Source organism: Aotus nancymaae, unplaced genomic scaffold, assembly GCF_030222135.1.
Source record: "Aotus nancymaae isolate 86718 unplaced genomic scaffold, 86718_ANA_hifiasm-v0.15.2.pri h1tg000041l, whole genome shotgun sequence".
Taxonomy (NCBI): domain Eukaryota; kingdom Metazoa; phylum Chordata; class Mammalia; order Primates; family Aotidae; genus Aotus; species Aotus nancymaae.
The window spans coordinates 38,706,022-38,723,324 of record NW_026988455.1 but is presented as its reverse complement, the minus strand read 5'-3'; the positions used below and the strand labels follow the sequence as shown (position 1 = coordinate 38,723,324).

General features: G+C 34.8%; 1 long non-coding RNA gene across 4 annotated transcripts in view; it reads right to left on the bottom strand.

Annotated features, from left to right (window-relative positions):
- Positions 1-218: 218 nt before the first annotated feature.
- The window catches only part of LOC105718381 (uncharacterized), a 39,233-nt gene continuing 22,148 nt past the window's right edge, over positions 219-17,303 (bottom strand). For all 4 annotated transcript variants that reach the window (XR_001107752.2, XR_001107748.2, XR_010337046.1 and 1 more), the window contains one exon: positions 219-1,203. This is a non-coding gene — a long non-coding RNA (uncharacterized LOC105718381). The remainder of the gene's footprint in view (positions 1,204-17,303) is intronic.

The following is a 17,303-nucleotide window of genomic DNA, read 5'->3' as shown; positions in this document are numbered from 1 at the left end:
TATTTCTTTATGCAAAAGGCAACTGTGACAGTGAAGGAAATTGTGGCATACCATGAACATATATCTAGAATATTTTTTAAATGCTAAAGACCTAGCATTTTTTTTCCTTCCTGTCTCCTTTTTTAAATTTTTTCCCTCCCCACTAAAAACGCAAATTATCTGGTTTCTTATGTCAATTTGTTCGTTAAGCAATGACTACTGAGTATCTTCCTTGTGAATTTAAAAAAAAAAAAAAAAAAAAAAAAAAACTCTTCCTGTAGATAATTTGGGAAGATTATTAATGGAAGCTGGGGCAGATAGCTTTAGCTGAATAGTTCTCTCCTTTACAATGAAAATCTATAAATTTATGATAATTTATAAGTATGAGATTTGACATGTTTCTTGAAGGTGAAGAGGTTTTGGTTTTGAGAAATTTAATGAAAACCAGAAACTCAAAACTATAGCTAAACTCCAGAATAATGCCCCACCCATGCTCACTTCTGGTTTCATATTATGTATCAGATAGATAGCCTAAGTCACTAATGGTGGTTACTTTCTTATAGGATATTAGGAAATAACAGATGCATTTGTGACAAATCTGTATTTACATGACAGCTTCATACCCAAAGAAATCATATAACTGACTTAGCTCTCAATGTTTCCCAGAGTGTTTAGTTCTTTTGCAGCAATTTAATGAATTTGTATTCACTGTTCCTTTCATGAATCTACATTTGCTTTTTTTCTTCCTAATATATAAAGAATTGACAGAAACTTATCCAGGCAATCACCAATGCCTCATCACTATTTATAAAGTCATATATTTATTAATTCATTCAATGCTTAATGGCAGGTGTTGTTTTGGTAATCTATAAAATATCACAAACCACATCAAAACTTTGTGGCTTAAAACAAACGCAATCTTTCATGATGTTTCACAATTCTGCAATACAAGTCCAGCTCAGCTAGGTAGTCCCTCTGTTCCATGTGCTATCAGCTGAGGATGCAGTCATTATTCTCAACTGGGCTGAAAAGTCCAAGATGGCCTATTCACAGGGCTGGCAGGCAGTGCTAGTTATGGACTGAAATACCAGGTAGGGCTGTTGACTGAAGTGACCCATTTTCCTCCACTTAGTCTCTCCACACAGCTTGGGTTCACAGCATGATGGCTGCCTACACTTTCTTAAGTCCGGATTCAGATGTTACGCAACGTCATTCTGTCACATTCTGTTTCCCAAAGCAAGTCACAGGGATAGCCCAGATTCCAGGGAAATACAGAAACAAAAAACATAGTATTTACTATTACTACTATAGAATTTATTTACAATAAAATACACAACAGCAATAGCATCCAGAGGAGAGAAGGGAGATAAATGCAGTTAAAGTGTCTTATGGTCCTTTCATTATTGCTAGCTCAAGAAGTCTGACAAATCAGTGACCTAAGCATCCATCTCATGAAGTTCCTAAACCCAGTAAATTATACCCAATGTAAATAGAAAAAAAAAAGAACAGATGATAAAGAAATAAAACACAAACATAAAGTATATGATCAACAAAGTAGAAGCTGATCGATTGAAAAGAATATAAAGTTAATAAATTTCTGATGAGAACTATAAAAAAGATATCATAAATAATGAAGAGTCAAAGTGAAAAAAAGGCAAGACTATAACTCTTAAAACCATTATAAAAATAATACCATAACATATTTCTGTCAATATATTGTAAAATTGAGATGTAGGGACAAATTCCTAGAAAAACACAACATACCAAAATTGACCCCCCAAAAATAGAAAATCTGAATAGTCTTGTCTATTGTAGGTTTTGAATATATTTTTTTAATATCTCCCACACTCACACACATGCATGAAACCTTTAGGTCCAGAAAGCTTTACCAGTAAATAGAAAACATAAAATATAAAACAAAAGAATGACACCAATTAGTAAAAACACTATTAGAGAATTTAAAAATCCTTAATAGTGATAATTTCATTTTACAAGACCATGATAACCTTAACACAAACTCTGGTAAGAAGTTTATAATTTAAAAAAAAGGTTAATTTTATTTACTAATATAGATTTAAAAATACTAAACAAAAGTATAAACACACTGAAATTACATATATATCTCACATGACTCAAAGTGTTAATGTGTGAATATTAAAGATGTGTGTGTGTTGTACATGTGGGTTTATACTGTATTTCAAAAAAAAGCAAATTTAATTTTATGCTAGCAATATAAGAATATAAGGTCAATTTAACATTAGAAGATCATCAGTGCATTTCACTACATTAACAAAATAAAGAAAAAAAATCATATTTTCACCGCATTGAAAGAATAAGCAGAAATTATGCTTGAATATTTTATAAATTTTACTATCAGTTCATGGGGGAAAAAAGCCCTTAGAAAACTAGAGAAGAAAGGAAACTTAATCTAATAAAAGATACCTATTTTTCTGAAAGAAAGACCAGGCACGGTGGCTCATGCCTATAATCCCAGTACTTTGGGAGGCTGAGGTGGGTGGATCACGAGGTCAGGAGGTCGAGACCATGCTGGCTAACACTGTGAAACCCCGTGTCTACTAAAAATACAAAACATTAGCCAGGCATGGTGGCATGCACCTGTAGTCCCAGCTACTCAGGAGGCTGAGGCAGGAGAATCACTCAAACCTGAGAGGTGGAGGTTGCAGTGAGCTGAGATCACAACATTGCACTCCAGCCTGGGCAACAAAGTGAGAGTCCTTCAGGGAAGAAAGAGAGAAAGAAGGAGAGAAAGAAAGAGAGAAAGAGGGAGGGAGGGAGGGAGGGAGACAGGAAGGAAGGAAGGAAGGAAGAAAATATAGATAGATTTAAAAATACTAAAGTATTAACATGAAAGAAAGAAGAAAGAAGAAGAAAGAAAGAAAGAAAGAAAGAAAGGAAGGAAGGAAGGAAGGAAGGAAGGAAGGAGGAGCAAACACTAATGGTAAATGGGGAGAGCTTCCTGTCTGAGACTGAGTATAACACAAAGATGCCTAGTATCAGAAATTTTATTTAACATTGTGCTGAAGTTTTCAAGCAGTGAAATTAGACTAAATAAATAAATGGTGAAGAGACTGGGAATGAAAATTTGCAATATTTGCAAATAATATGATGCTTTATGTGGAATATCTAAAGTAATCTACAGAAAACCTATTAGAATTAATGCATGAGTTTAGCAAGGCTCCAGGACAAGAGGCCATTATCAAAAATTAATTTTATTCTACTATAACAATCAAAGAATTTTAAAATAGTATGTTATAATTGAACCATTTACAGTAGCATCAAAAATATTAAATATCTGGGAATAAATTTGACAAATGTGAATACTTCTCACAAACCATAAAGTACCATTAAGCAAATCTAAAGACAAATTGAACAAAGAGAGAAATACATCGTGTTCATGTTTAGAAAACAATATTGTAAAGATATCGGTTCTCACCATTGATCTAAAAATTCAATTCAATCACAATCAAAATCTCAGCAGGGTTTGTGCATATATGTGGATATTGACAAATTAATCCTAAAATTTGTTTGTAAATGTAGGAAGCTAAAAACAGGTAAGTCAAAATTGAAAAAGAAGAAAAAAGAGTAAGTATTTTTATACCAGACATTGACTTATTTTTGAAGATACAGTAATAGAGACAGCGTGGAATTTGTGCAAGGGTAACTAAATTAATAATGAAATCAAAAATACAGTCATCAGATCCACATATACACAAACACTTGAATTATGATAAAAGTGATCCTGGAGAGTGATAGAAAAGTACAGTCTTTTCAACAAATGGTTCTGAATCAATGAGATATACATATGGGAAAAAAAAGAAACTTGACCCTAATGTCTGACGATATGCAAAAATCAATTTCAAGTGAATAGTAAAATTAAAAAATAAACAATAAAGCATCTAGAAGATAATATAGTTTCACGATCTTGAGATGAGTACAGAGTCTTTTAAAATGATACAATAATCCCTATATTTAAAGAAAAACATGACAAATTAGACCCTATTAAGATCATTAGACTGTTCCTAGAACTCTAGGAATTCTTAACTGGTTCATGTAACTGCTAACCTAACATCAAGCAGAATAAGAATTAATTGAATACCAAGAAAATGCCTTGATAGATTTTCATTCTGTCAGAATATGCAATTTAAATGAATTTCATAAGATTGATCCAAGTCAAAGCATCTATGATGATCTATTTAATAAACAGTTCTATGCACCTAATTTTAAAAAACAAAACTGATATCTGAAAGGATGTAAATTTTATGTTAAGCAAAGACTCAGAAAGGGCCCAGATAGTTACCTTAGCTTTCCTGAGTCCTTAAAACTTTCATTATTAAAAAGTTTGTACTCTGTGACACATCATGGAGTAGATAAAATGATACAAATTATGAAAAAAAATTAGTATGTTGACTGCTCTAAAATTGTTTGAATGATATATAACCAATACAATTGGCCAAACCCATAATCCTGGTAAAACAATAAAATCTCAGGTGTTACGTTTCCATCACCTGCTAAATCATTTGATACTTACTTCAATTTCAACCCTCAATGGAATTTCAAAATGGTCTTGAAATAGTCTATATGTTCTCTGATTGGATAGAAGTTTTCCCCTGCAGGAAGGCCTATGCTATTACAATAAAAGATTATTCAAAAATGCATTTATGTACTGTATTCTTAAAAATTACTGAGAGATTTTAAGCATTCTCACCACAAAAAAAAAATGTGAAGTACAGTAGTCCCCACTTATTCGTGAAGGATACATTTTAAGACCCCCAGTGGATGCCCAGAATTAGAAATAATATCAAACCCTATATTCACTGTTTTTTCCTATACATATATATCTATGGTAAAGTTTGATTTAAAAAAATTAGGCACAGTAAAAGATTAACAACAATAACTAACAATAAAATAGAAAAATTATGACAACATACTGTAATAGAAGTGACATAAAGTAGCTTTTTCTCTGTCTCAAAATATCTTATTGTATTGTACTCATCCTTCTTCATTTTATGATTATATGAGATGATAATATGCCTGTGTGATGAGATGAAGTCAGGTGAATGACCTAGGCATTGTAACACAAATGGAAAATTCCAGAAATAAAGAATTCATAAGTTTTAAATTACATGCCATTCTGCATGTATGAAATCTTGTACCACTGCACTTCAGCCTGCCCAGTTGCCATTCGTCACTTAGTAGCTATATTGGCTACCAGGTCAACAGTCACAGTAACAACGTGCTTGTGCTAAAGTAACCCTTGTTTTACTTAACAAGAGCCCTAAAGTGCAAAATTAGTGATGTAACATCTTTGGGCCATGGTTGACCACAGACAACTAAACCCACAGAACAGGAAACTGTGTAATAAGGGATTACTATATGTGAGGCAATGCATATGTTAATTAGCTCTATTTAGTCATTCCATGATACGTTTCTCCAAACATGTCAAATACAACTTTTATTTGTCAATTTAAAATAAATTGATTAGTTAATTAGGGGAAAAAGAAAATGTGTTTCCTTTATGGCAACTGGAGGCATTCTGGAGAAATCTTCAGAAATAGAAATACTAATTTCACTGAAAAAGTTATAAAACAGTTAAATGAGTTATTGCAAACATTACCATTGTCCCTATCATATTTTGTCTTCTGGGAGAGTTGAAAGAACAAGTGGCATTTAAAAATTGAAATTGACAAAGTTAACTGAATCAACTAGATTGCTTTACTAATAACATTATCATTGGCCTTGATGGAAAGCATGTCCATCCCTACTGGAAAACACAAATTAACCCCTTGTGAAATAGTTACTAGGAGACCTATGTCCCTAATATTAAAACCTTCTGTATCTTCTGCTCTTACAAACTCTGACATGATTCAGTGTTGCAAGGCTTTAATGCATTATGCCAACATATATTTTCATCAGCTAAAAGAAGCCTTCTGTGACCCACAAACAACAACCAGACATTTCATAAACTAAGACTTAAAGCCTGTGTCTTTTAGGAATGGCACCAAAGAAGGACTGCCCTTTAACCCTGTTGGAAGGGACTATACTGTATTCTCACCACCCACATATCAGCAAAACTTCAAAACCTCAAGCCTTGGGTCCATGTCTCTCAATTCAAGAGGGCCCCTCCAGACTCAGGAGTGTACATCTGTTGAAGACCTAAACTTATGAGGGAGCTTCCTCCCAGAAGCAGGTGACATCTCAGATGTAGACAGCTTTCCCAAGATCACAGATAAAGACTTCTTTCCTCTGTCATTATGAAATGTTTACTCTTTTTCTTCTTTCTCTTGTATCACTATTCTGTTTATGCATGGGAAGATATGATATGGTTATAATTTCACAATTGATAGCCTCCACGGAAATTTAACTGAATGATGAATATGTCATATTAAGCCTAAATTCCTACATGATCTTAGAGATCCTCTAGCTTATCCTATAAAAAATTTCATTCATATTCTAAGTGCAACTACTGTTCAAATTGCACATCTGATTCCTTCCATAGTGTTAGGCTTTTAGATTCATGTATTCACAGTGTTTGTTTAAATCTGACAGCAGGCAAAAGCTCTAGTGAGGGTTTGGCAGTTTTATGCCAGAAACCACATAAGAAAATTAAAAGGAAAGATAATTCAACAATTTGTAGACAAATTCCTAATCCTAATTTTCATTATCCTCCTAATAGTCATCATAGCAGTCTCCCTAGTACACTGTATCAAGAGTCTTAAATGTTTGTATACAGCCATCCACTATGCATCAAATGGTATCAACCTGGTTAGAATAATAAAAACATAAAGAAAACATAAAGCATCAATCCATTGACCTGACACCCTGACTTGTGAATTCCATACTAAGACCAAAAAAGTCTGTTAAGATGGTAACTGAGAGTGGTGTCAATGTTGAAGGTTTTGAGAGGCTGACTAAAATGGGGAAATTATTAAAGCAAAATTAGCAGGAGTTCATTAGCCTGAGGCTGTCTTCATACTTCAAGTTTCTATAATAAACAACAATAAAATATAGTATGCAAACAAACTGAAGGCTAACTTAGTATTAACAAACAGCCAGGTTTCAGCCAATCACAAACAGACAACTGGACGGCTTCTGCCAATCACAGTCAGTCAACTGAAGGAACTATAATCAAATAAGGCAAATGCCTAGCTATAGCCAAGCAGATGATTTCTCTCCTTTATTTCTGTGTTTGGCCTGTAAAAGCTCACTGCTTATGCTGCTGGGCAAAGCTCTCTGAACTATCTGTTCTGATTACTGCCTGGTTCATGAATTGTTCTTTGCACAAATATACTCTGTTAAATGTATCTAAAGTATTTATTTTAATAGCTATATGAATGCATGTGTGTGTGTGTGTGTGTGTGTATATATATATACACACATACATACATACACATATCCACCAACAGACATACACAAGAATTTTATAGCTGTATAATTTATAAAAACCCAAACAGGAAATAACCCTAATGTCTATCAACAGTAGAACTGTTAAATAAATTGTGTAATATTTATTTAATGGAATAGAGTAAAGCAAAGAAAATGAACAAGCAAGTTAACACCACAACATGGCCAATGCTGTAGTGAACAGTTAAACAATAAGGCTGCTGTGAAGATAAATGAGATTATTGCTATGAATGGCCTGTTGCTTAGACTCTTCAAAGTTCCTCCACTTACCAACTGCACCTAACCACAGAAGTATATCTTGGTTACATTTATTTTACTTATTTAGTGGAAGGATCCTTTCTGATGCTCAGCCTGTAACATTGCTATGCGTCTACTTGATGCTCTTCTGAGCTGCTGGGCTTAAGAAAAGGTGGTGTCAAGAAGGGACAAAGGACAGCATGAACACTGACTATGGGGAAGTTCTGAGTCAGGTTCTGCTGAGCTATTAATATCTGTGGTCCAAGAGGAAGAGGAAGAGAAAGTTTATTGTTATCTATAGATTTATCAGCAAGAGAACAATTCCTCCTACTGAGCAGCCAAAGGACATAGGATATAGAGTGTGGGTGACAGAGCTGCAGCCCATACTGCAACACAGTTCAGAACCCTGAGTGGGGAGCATACTGTGCACGCACGACAAGCTTTCCTATCCTATGGTCTTGGAAAGGAAGGTACAGACAAGCTCTGAGAACTGGACAGACAACTGGGAAATCATGAAAGAACTTTCACACTCAGAAAGTTGGTATGGCATATCAACAACCTCTTTAAATGTGATCCAAACTGTGAATTACAACTCTAAATGTTCTTTGATCCACATCTGTGAAAGTAAGATCTGTGAACAAGTAACCTCAAATACTAGTCAACCTATAAAAAACAAACAACAGCAACAACAAAATCAAGAGTTCAGTAGTTAAGGCTTTTACACTTCAGAATCAGAGTTACACATGCTGTAATCTCAGGATTTTCTCAGTTGCTAGCTGTAATGTGTCTAATTAATCTATCTGAGGTCAAGTTTTATCAAGTCTAAAGTTGGTGTAATAATATCTACCAAACAGAAGCATTAAAAAAATAAAGAAATAATATATGTAAAGTACATATCACACTGCTTAGTAAAAAATAATTACTGAATAATGGCAGCTATTATCCAAAAGACAAACACGTTCTCTCTATACACACACACAAACACACACACACATTCATGTTCTCAATAACTCAAAGTCTCAAGAGGGGAGTTAATACTCATATGAGAAATATGTGCAGAGGTTTAGATTGGTCATCAAACCAAATCTAGGGACTGGCTATCAAGAAAAAATTGTTCTTCTGAAAAGAATGCACATTTATGGTTCCACATATGCTATATGCTAGATGGCAATGCATGCTGTATAATATCATAATGCTTTCTATCTGGGTTACACCAATCCACAATGCCCCCAACAATGTGTAAGTATTGGAAGTTTCACAAAAACCATGCTTACATAAGGTGCTGTTTGGTTGTTGTTTGGACTTATTTTCAGACTGTTAGATGTTAATTTTTAGAACTTCATGAAATGTTTAACTGTTTTTCATGAGTTTTAGGAGACAGTTAATTAACAAGCATTATAGAGCTGTTCAACTGAGCAAATTGGTTTTCATCGCTAGCATAGGTTGATGAGGCCCATCAAACAAAGAATGTGAGAAGGCATAAAAAAGACTTGTTGTGCTCCAAAATGATACATCCTTAATCCAGAAGCTCATGCAGTTCTGAAGCTCTTTCACAAAGCATTTGCAATTATCCATCAAATGTGCTTCCCAAGAGCATTTTGAAAACTCAAAATTGGGGGTTATTTTCACACAGCTCAGTGTTTTCAGGCTTTCACTGGTTTTTAAATTAATGGAAAAAGTATGACAAAACAAACAGAGTTTTTTTCTTACAAGAACCTGTTTGAATGCCCATTGTGCTTTTTGACAGTAAACACCAGGTAGGAAATTCAAGAGTTTTTTTGAAATCAGTGCACACAATTTTCTATTTACTCTTAAAGAGTAATTTGTTAAGAAGTTTCTTTATTTGCAGTAATAAAATATGTCTCACCATCTCAAAAGCAAAATAATCATTAATAATGACAAATATATTACAAAAAGAATTAGGCCTTAAGAGAGAAGAAAATCAAATTTAAGTAGCTTGTGATCAATTATTTTGTGAAGTAATACTAAAAATGTATTATGTGTGTGTATGTTTGTGCACACATGTGTATGTATACATTTATGTATGAGTGTGGGTACATATATATATCATATAAATGTTATTATTACTGTCTACTGTCATTGCTGACTATGACACCTGTGATTATGGTTTTGATGTCACAGACATATATAATCATACTGTGATAGTATTTGTCATTCCTTCTATTATGTGGAAGGGTGGTAACAAGGATCCACTATGTAGTTGATAACAACCAAGAATCCTGAGAAACCCACTACAACACCAAGTTACTCTCTTATTTTCTGTTAAAAAAAAAATAGAAGAAGAAATAATACATAAGGTATATTATCATGCCCTCTATAATTTGTGTGAAACAGCTCAATACAATTGTCACCTGAATTAGGTGTGACCTTCTCTACTACTTTGGAAACAGGACTATTCATTGTATATTTCTATTCTATGCTAACTTGCCTATCATTCTTGAGAGCACAGCACTGAGAATAAGTCTCATTTTTAAAATAACCCCCATGACTTGTACTTTAAGGATGTTGTTGAGGATGCTGTTTGCTACATCAAACAGATCTTCCTGATGAAGTTAGCTTAGAAAAATGTTGCATTATTTTCACGCTGCTCTAAAGAAATACTCATGACTGGGTAATTTATAAAGGAAAGAGGTTGAATTGACTCACCATTTTGCAGGGCTTGGGAAGCCTCAGGAAACTTACAATCATGGTGAAAGAGGAAGAAAACACATCCTTCTTCACATGGCAGCAGGAAGGAGAAGTCCAAGCAAAGAAAGAAAAATCCTATAAAACCATCAGATCTCGTGAAAACTCACTCACTATGATAAGAACAGCAGCATGGGGGTAACCACCCCCATAATTCAGTTACCTCCCACTGAGTCCCTTCCATAATCCCCTCTCATAATATGGGGATTATGAGAACTACAATTCAAGATAAGATTTAGGTGAGGATACAGCCAAACCACATCAAATGTCTTTCAAGTCCTATGTCAAAAATAACTGGGTTTCTCATCAGTAACTTACCTATTTTCATCTCATGCACATTGGGCCTACTGTAAATAAATGATTGTATTTCCTTTTTGCTTTGGCTTACCATCAAATTTGTGGACCACCTCCATACTAGACCACACCACAAAGTTGCTATGAACCAATCATGTATGTGAATTCACTTGATTTTTTTCCTTTCTTTATTCTTATTTCATTTTTGAAATTGTATTATAAAAATTTTAAGCTCCCTTAAATTCTTTTTGACAATGCAAAATAGGTATCAACAGACTAGAACCACTGATACATTACCAATATATTTTCTTTATGTATGTATACTAATTGATCGTCTACTTTCCCAGAGAACTGTAAGAGATATCAACATGAATCAAATAAGGCTTCTGCTCCAGTTTTGGAAGAGACCTACACACAAATAAGTTTAATAAAACAGAGGTCGATAAAAGTACAGAAAAAATTATATGGAAATTGGGAAAAAGAGAGACATTAATTGCCTTTAATAGAAAAAAAGGATAAGGGATATGTAGTGAAGTAAAATGAGCAATGCTGTTGCTTACTAGCTGTGTGTCTTTGGATGAATCACTCCCCTTCTTTGTGCCTCAATCTCTTCATCTGCAAAATGGGAATAGTAATATCTTGCTATATAGTTAAATGAGATAATGTACTTAGCACAAAGTAAATGCTTAACATATTTTAGCTGATATAGGTAACATTTTGATACCATAACAGAGATTATATCAGAGCTTCATTTTTATGAAAAAGTATAATTTGAATATTTGATATGAGAAGAAAAAGTATCTAGTACTATAAAAATATACAAAGAGAAAAGGAACAGAGACAAGAAATCATTGTACATGCACAAGGAAGAGTAAGTAGAAGAGTTTGACCAGATCTGTAGCACTCAAAGAAAGTCAGCTGGACGTATGCTTAGAATGGTAGGTCTTAATAAAAAAGCTTAAATGGGGGTCATGAACGTGGGATTTTTTTTTCAGGAGGCATGGAAGCATTTTGAAGTTTCCAATGAGTATATATTGCAATCAAATTAATTACAAATGAATTAAAATGCAAATAAAAATAATGAACAGTGAGATGATTAGTACAGCAGCCAAGTCAGAGGTATTGATATCTGAAAAAGTGTATTTGCAGAAAGAATAGAAAGGAAAGGACAGCTGCAATGTATTCACAGTCTACAGATGCTACAGAATTTGGCAATCTTTTGGTTTTAGTGTTAAAAAAAAAAAAGAGGAGAGAAATCAAAGTCTATGGTTTTAATTGTAGCTGATAATTGATACTCAGTGTCATCAAAAAAGGGCAAGTTAAGGAAAAAGAAGAGTGGTGAAGGTGAGTGGATCGATTCACATTGGGATGGTTGCCGTTTGCGACACTGATGGGCTACGAGAGCTGAGGTGCCAATGAAGTTGGAAATGAAAGCACTTAGATGAGGAACAGAAGTCGGGGTAAAGAATTGGGAGTCATCTTCATTGCTGAGCTATCCAATTAGATGAGCTTTATCAGACAGAAGGTAAGGGAGAAGGTAAAAGAGGTAAGGATTGGCCCTTGAAAAGCATTATATTTAGGACGGAGAGGAAGAAGAGCACCCGAAGAAGAGTAATTGATGAAGTGAGAATAAAATCAAGGAGATTTAGTGCAACCCCAAAATGACAATTCCATTCAAGTGATGCAGTTTTCCTTCATCTTTTGCTATTTTTTTAAATTAGAACTTGATGTAATTGGAGTAAACACTTCTCCCGGAATAATGTCATTTAAATTTTTTATAAATATAAGAATTATATCCTGAGGTAGCTTAAGCCTGAAAAATTCAACAGAAGTAATTTGACTCCATAAAGTATGCTTCAGTCTCGGTAGTCATAAATATTACTCCAATTATGAATTAAAATTTTTCAAAAGAAACTAAATTAAATCACAGTATATTTAGTGTAACTTTTGAAAAATGCAGCACTTCTGGGTAATATGATACTATTGTTTCTCCACTAATTCATTTTCCATATCATTTAGGACAGATAAGTACACTTTCCTTGCAGTCTGACTATTTTGCTTCTGTTTATACATTTTGCCTTCAGATTTTCTTCACTTCTAAAAATCCATTATCATTTGGCATTTGGGGAATTATTTTTATTAATATTTTTCCCTTAACAGTCTATTTTTTCATGTTTAATTTCTAGCATGCATTTTTTAAAATGTAAAGTAAAAAGGACCATTGGTAGTAAATGATTGCTTATTAAAGTGACCTAAAAGCTTCAAATACAGCAGCAAATGAGAACCAATAAGCTCATATGAATATTAAAAGATTTTTCTATTTACCTCTCCCAAGTAACTCACAGTGATTTTTTTGTACCTTATGTGATACACTTAGGGTCTCTTGTTCCTTCCTTCTAGTCTCCTCCACTGCCTATAATTCTGCTTTTAAGTCATACCCTTCTACTGCCACTGTGTTGATGCCCTCAATTAAAGCAAAGGCTTCCTGGTGCATGAACTTCAAGTTATCAAAAATAGAAGTATATAGGGCTCTCCACAAAGACAGAACCAATAGAATTATTAATAAATAGATGAGAGAGGATTAATTTGAAAAACTGGCTCATGCAATTATGGAGACTGAGAAATCCCACAATACGATATCTGCAAGCTGGAGAACCAGTGAATCTGTAATGTGGCTCAGTTCAAGCCCAAAGGCCTCAGAACCAGAGAAGCTGATGGTGTAACCCCTTGTCCAAGGCCAAAGGCCTGAGAATCTAAAGGTGTGGGAGGTGGTAAAAGTCCTACAGTCCAGAGGCTAGAGAACCTGGAGTTCTTCTGATGTCCAAGGGCAGAAGGATGTCCCAGCTCCAGGAAAGAGAGAATTCACCTTTCATCTACCTTTTTGTTCTATTTGGCTCCAGACAATTGAATGGTGCTCACTCACATTTAGGGTGATCTTTGCCATTCAATCCACCAAATCACATGCCAATCTCCTCCAGAACTACCTTCACAGACACACCCAGAAATAATGGTTTACCAGCTATCTAGGTATTCCATAATCCAGTAAAGTTGACACTAAAAAATTAACCATCACAAATGGCATATTCCTTTCAATCATTCATGCACCAAAACCAGATTATATTCCACAGAAATAGGGAGAATGCCTATGCAGCTCCTACATTGTCTATTAAACAGGGCTGGAGAAAAGGTAATGTTTTCCCCATCTCTCGACTAAGGTGTCCATTTCAAAGCACCCTCCATATAACCTCTCTTTACTCTAATGCAAATTAAATCATCCAAATGTGTGCTTATGATAACACACAATTCAGCTATTTATTAGATTTATTAGACCCTGATTTCCAGTTTAGACCAAGCTAGTCCTCTTAATATGGAAAGAGATATAAACGTAGTTACATAAAAATGATAATATAGAGATCCAAGATGGCTGATCACTAGCAGCTCAGGATCGTAGCTCCCAGTGAAAGCGCAGAGAACGAGAGGACGCCACACTTTCAGATGAATTTTTGTTGCTCACGGACCAAGAGATTCCCAGCAGAGGAGCCCCATGGGTCACCAGGGCAACTCTTGTGGCCGGCGCAATGGTTTTGCTGGTGGCTTAGCATGGCAGTTCTTGGTGCAGAGTCTGGAGATTCCCAGGCAGAAAAGCACCATCAATCTTAACACTGCTCTTTTGGCCAGCGCAATGGATTGCTCAGATTTCGGCACTGGGAATCAACAAGTTAGACGTCCGCTCAGAGACCTAGTTAGAAAGTTGGTAATTACAAAGATGACAGAGGGATAAATATATAATGAAGGGAAGAAACCAGCCTAAAAAGGCAGAGAATACTCAAAATCAGAATGCGTCTCCCTCTACAGGGGATCGCAGTTCCTCATCAGCAACGGAACAAGGCTTAATGGAGAGCGAGTGTGTTCCATTATCAGAAGCAGGTTTCAAAAGGTGAGTGATAAGAAACTTCTGTGAATTAAAAGAACTTGTTCTAACCCAATGCAAAGAAACTAAGAACCTTGAAAAAAGGTTTGATGAAATGCTAACGAGAATGGACAATTTAGAGAGGAATATAAGTGAATTGATGGAGGTGAAAAACACAACACGAGAACTTAGCAAAGTATGCACAAGTTTAAACAGTCGAATTGATCAAGCAGAAGAAAGGATATCAGAAGTCGAGGACCAGCTCAGTGAAATGAAACGAGAAGACAAGATTGGAGAAAAAAGGATAAAAAGGAATGAACAAAGTCTCCAGGAAATATGGGACTATGTGAAAAGACCTAATTTACGTTTGATAGGTGTACCTGAATGTGATGAAGAGAATGAATCCAAGTTGGAAAATACTCTTCAGGATATCATTCAGGAAAACTTTCCCAACCTAGCAAGGCAAGGTAATATTCAACTCCAGGTAATACAGAGAATACCACAAAGATATTCTTCAAGAAGACCAACCACAAGGCACATAATCGCCAGATTTATTAGGGTTGAAATGAAGGAGAAAATACTAAGGGTAGCCAGAGAGAAAGGTCAGGTTACCCACAAAGGGAAACCTATCAGACTTACAGCAGATCTCTCAGCAGAAACCCTACAAGCCAGAAAAGAGTGGGGACCAATATTTAACATCCTTAAAGAAAAGAACTTTCAACCCAGAATTTCATATCCAGCCAAATTAAGCTTTACAAGCGAAGGAAAAATTAAATCTTTTGCAAATAAGCAAGTACTTAGAGATTTCACACAACTAGGCCTGCTTTACAAGAGCTTCTGAAAGAAGCACTATATATATAAAGGAACAACCAATATTAGCCTTTCCAAAAATACATCAAAAAGCAAAGAACATCAATACAATGAAAAATTTACACCAACTAATGAGAAAAACAGCCAGCTAGCATCAAATGGCAGTAATAAACTCATATATATTCAAATTGGACAAAAAGCCAAAACCCATTGGTATGCTGCAACCAGACCCATCTCACATGCAACGATACACAAAGACTCAAAACAAAGGGATGGAGGAAGATTTACCAACCAAATACAGAGTAAAAATAAATAAATAAAAAGTAGGAGATGCAATTCTCGCCTCTGATAAAATAGACTTTAAAGCAACAAAGAGCAAAAGAGGCAAAGAAGGACATTACATAATGGGAAAAGGATCAATGTAACAAGAAGAGCTAACGATTCTATAGATCAACGAGACAGAAAATTAACAAGGACATCCAGGACTTGAACTCAGACCCGGAACAAGTAAACTTAATAAACATTTACAGAACTCTCCACTTTTAATACACAAAACACACATTACCACCTCACACCTATTCCAAAAGTGACTACATAATTGGAAGTAAATCACTCCTCAGTAATCACATAGCATTTCATAGGTTTAAACGAAATATTGGTTGGCTGCTTGTTTGTTATTTTCTTCCCTTATTCCTTCCTGTCTACATCATTAAGTATAATTATTGGTATAAAAGAGGTTTTCAATACCCATTTCTAAACTGCATTCTAGCCTGGGCAAGAAAGCAATACTTCCATTCTCTCTCTCTCTTTCTCTTCCTTTTTCTTCCTCTTCTTCATTCTTTTTCTTTCTTTCTTTTTTTTAAAAAAATATTAATTACAATAAATAATATATGTCTACCAATTAATGACCTGTTTTCCAGAACTCCACTAAGAGTTTTACATTTGTTAATCAGTCCTCACAAACCTAATGCCATGAACATGCTTATTTTATGGATGAAGAAAAAGAATCCAAAAAAGAAAACTTTGCTTGCTCAAGACTATACAATATGGCACAGTGGCTAATGACTGTAATCTCAGCACTCTGAGGGGCTGAGACAGGAAGACTGCTTGAGGATATGAGTTCAAGACTAGCCTGGGCAACATAGCAAAATTCCATTTCTACAAGACATTTTAAAATTAGCCAGGCAAGTTGGCATGCAGTTGTAGTCTCAGCTACTCAGGAAGCTGAAATGGGAGGATCACTTGAACCCAGTTTGAGGCTGTAGAAAAAAAAAAATGATAATATAGATATAGATTATACAGATATAGCTCTAGAGATATAGATACAGATTAAGTAAAAATAAAAATAAGTAAAACAAACTATCAATAATCATTTTTATTTTGATACCAATTACCTGTATCTTAATGTCGATCCCATACATACAATAAAATTATCAAATTAGTTTAAATGTTGTAGTAGTTACTTTTTTCTGCATTAAAAACACCTCAAAACTTAGTGGCTTACAGTCATTTATTTAGCTTACAATTCTGCAAGTTGGCAATTTGGGCTAGATTTAGCTAGATGTTTCTTGTAGGTTCAGCTGAATTGGCTCATCAGTACTCTAGTGGGCCTGTACAGACCAATTGACAGAGAAGTCACAGAGATCTGAGGAAAAAAAGGGGAAGCATTCAAGACTTCCACTTACCTAAGCTCAAAACTGGCACATCATCACTTCTGCCATATACCTTGTCCAATGCAGGTGACAAGGCCAGTCCAGATTCAGAGGACAGGTAGACAGACTCCACCTTTTTACGGAAGGAGCTAAAAAGTCATGTTTTAAAGGTTTTGGACATGGGACTAGAAGACATTTTTTAAGCTGTTAAATAAAAAACTGATTAAAACGGACAACAAAATACGCAAGTTCACATGACAGCCTTCTCCCCAGGAGGGTCTATGCTACATAAT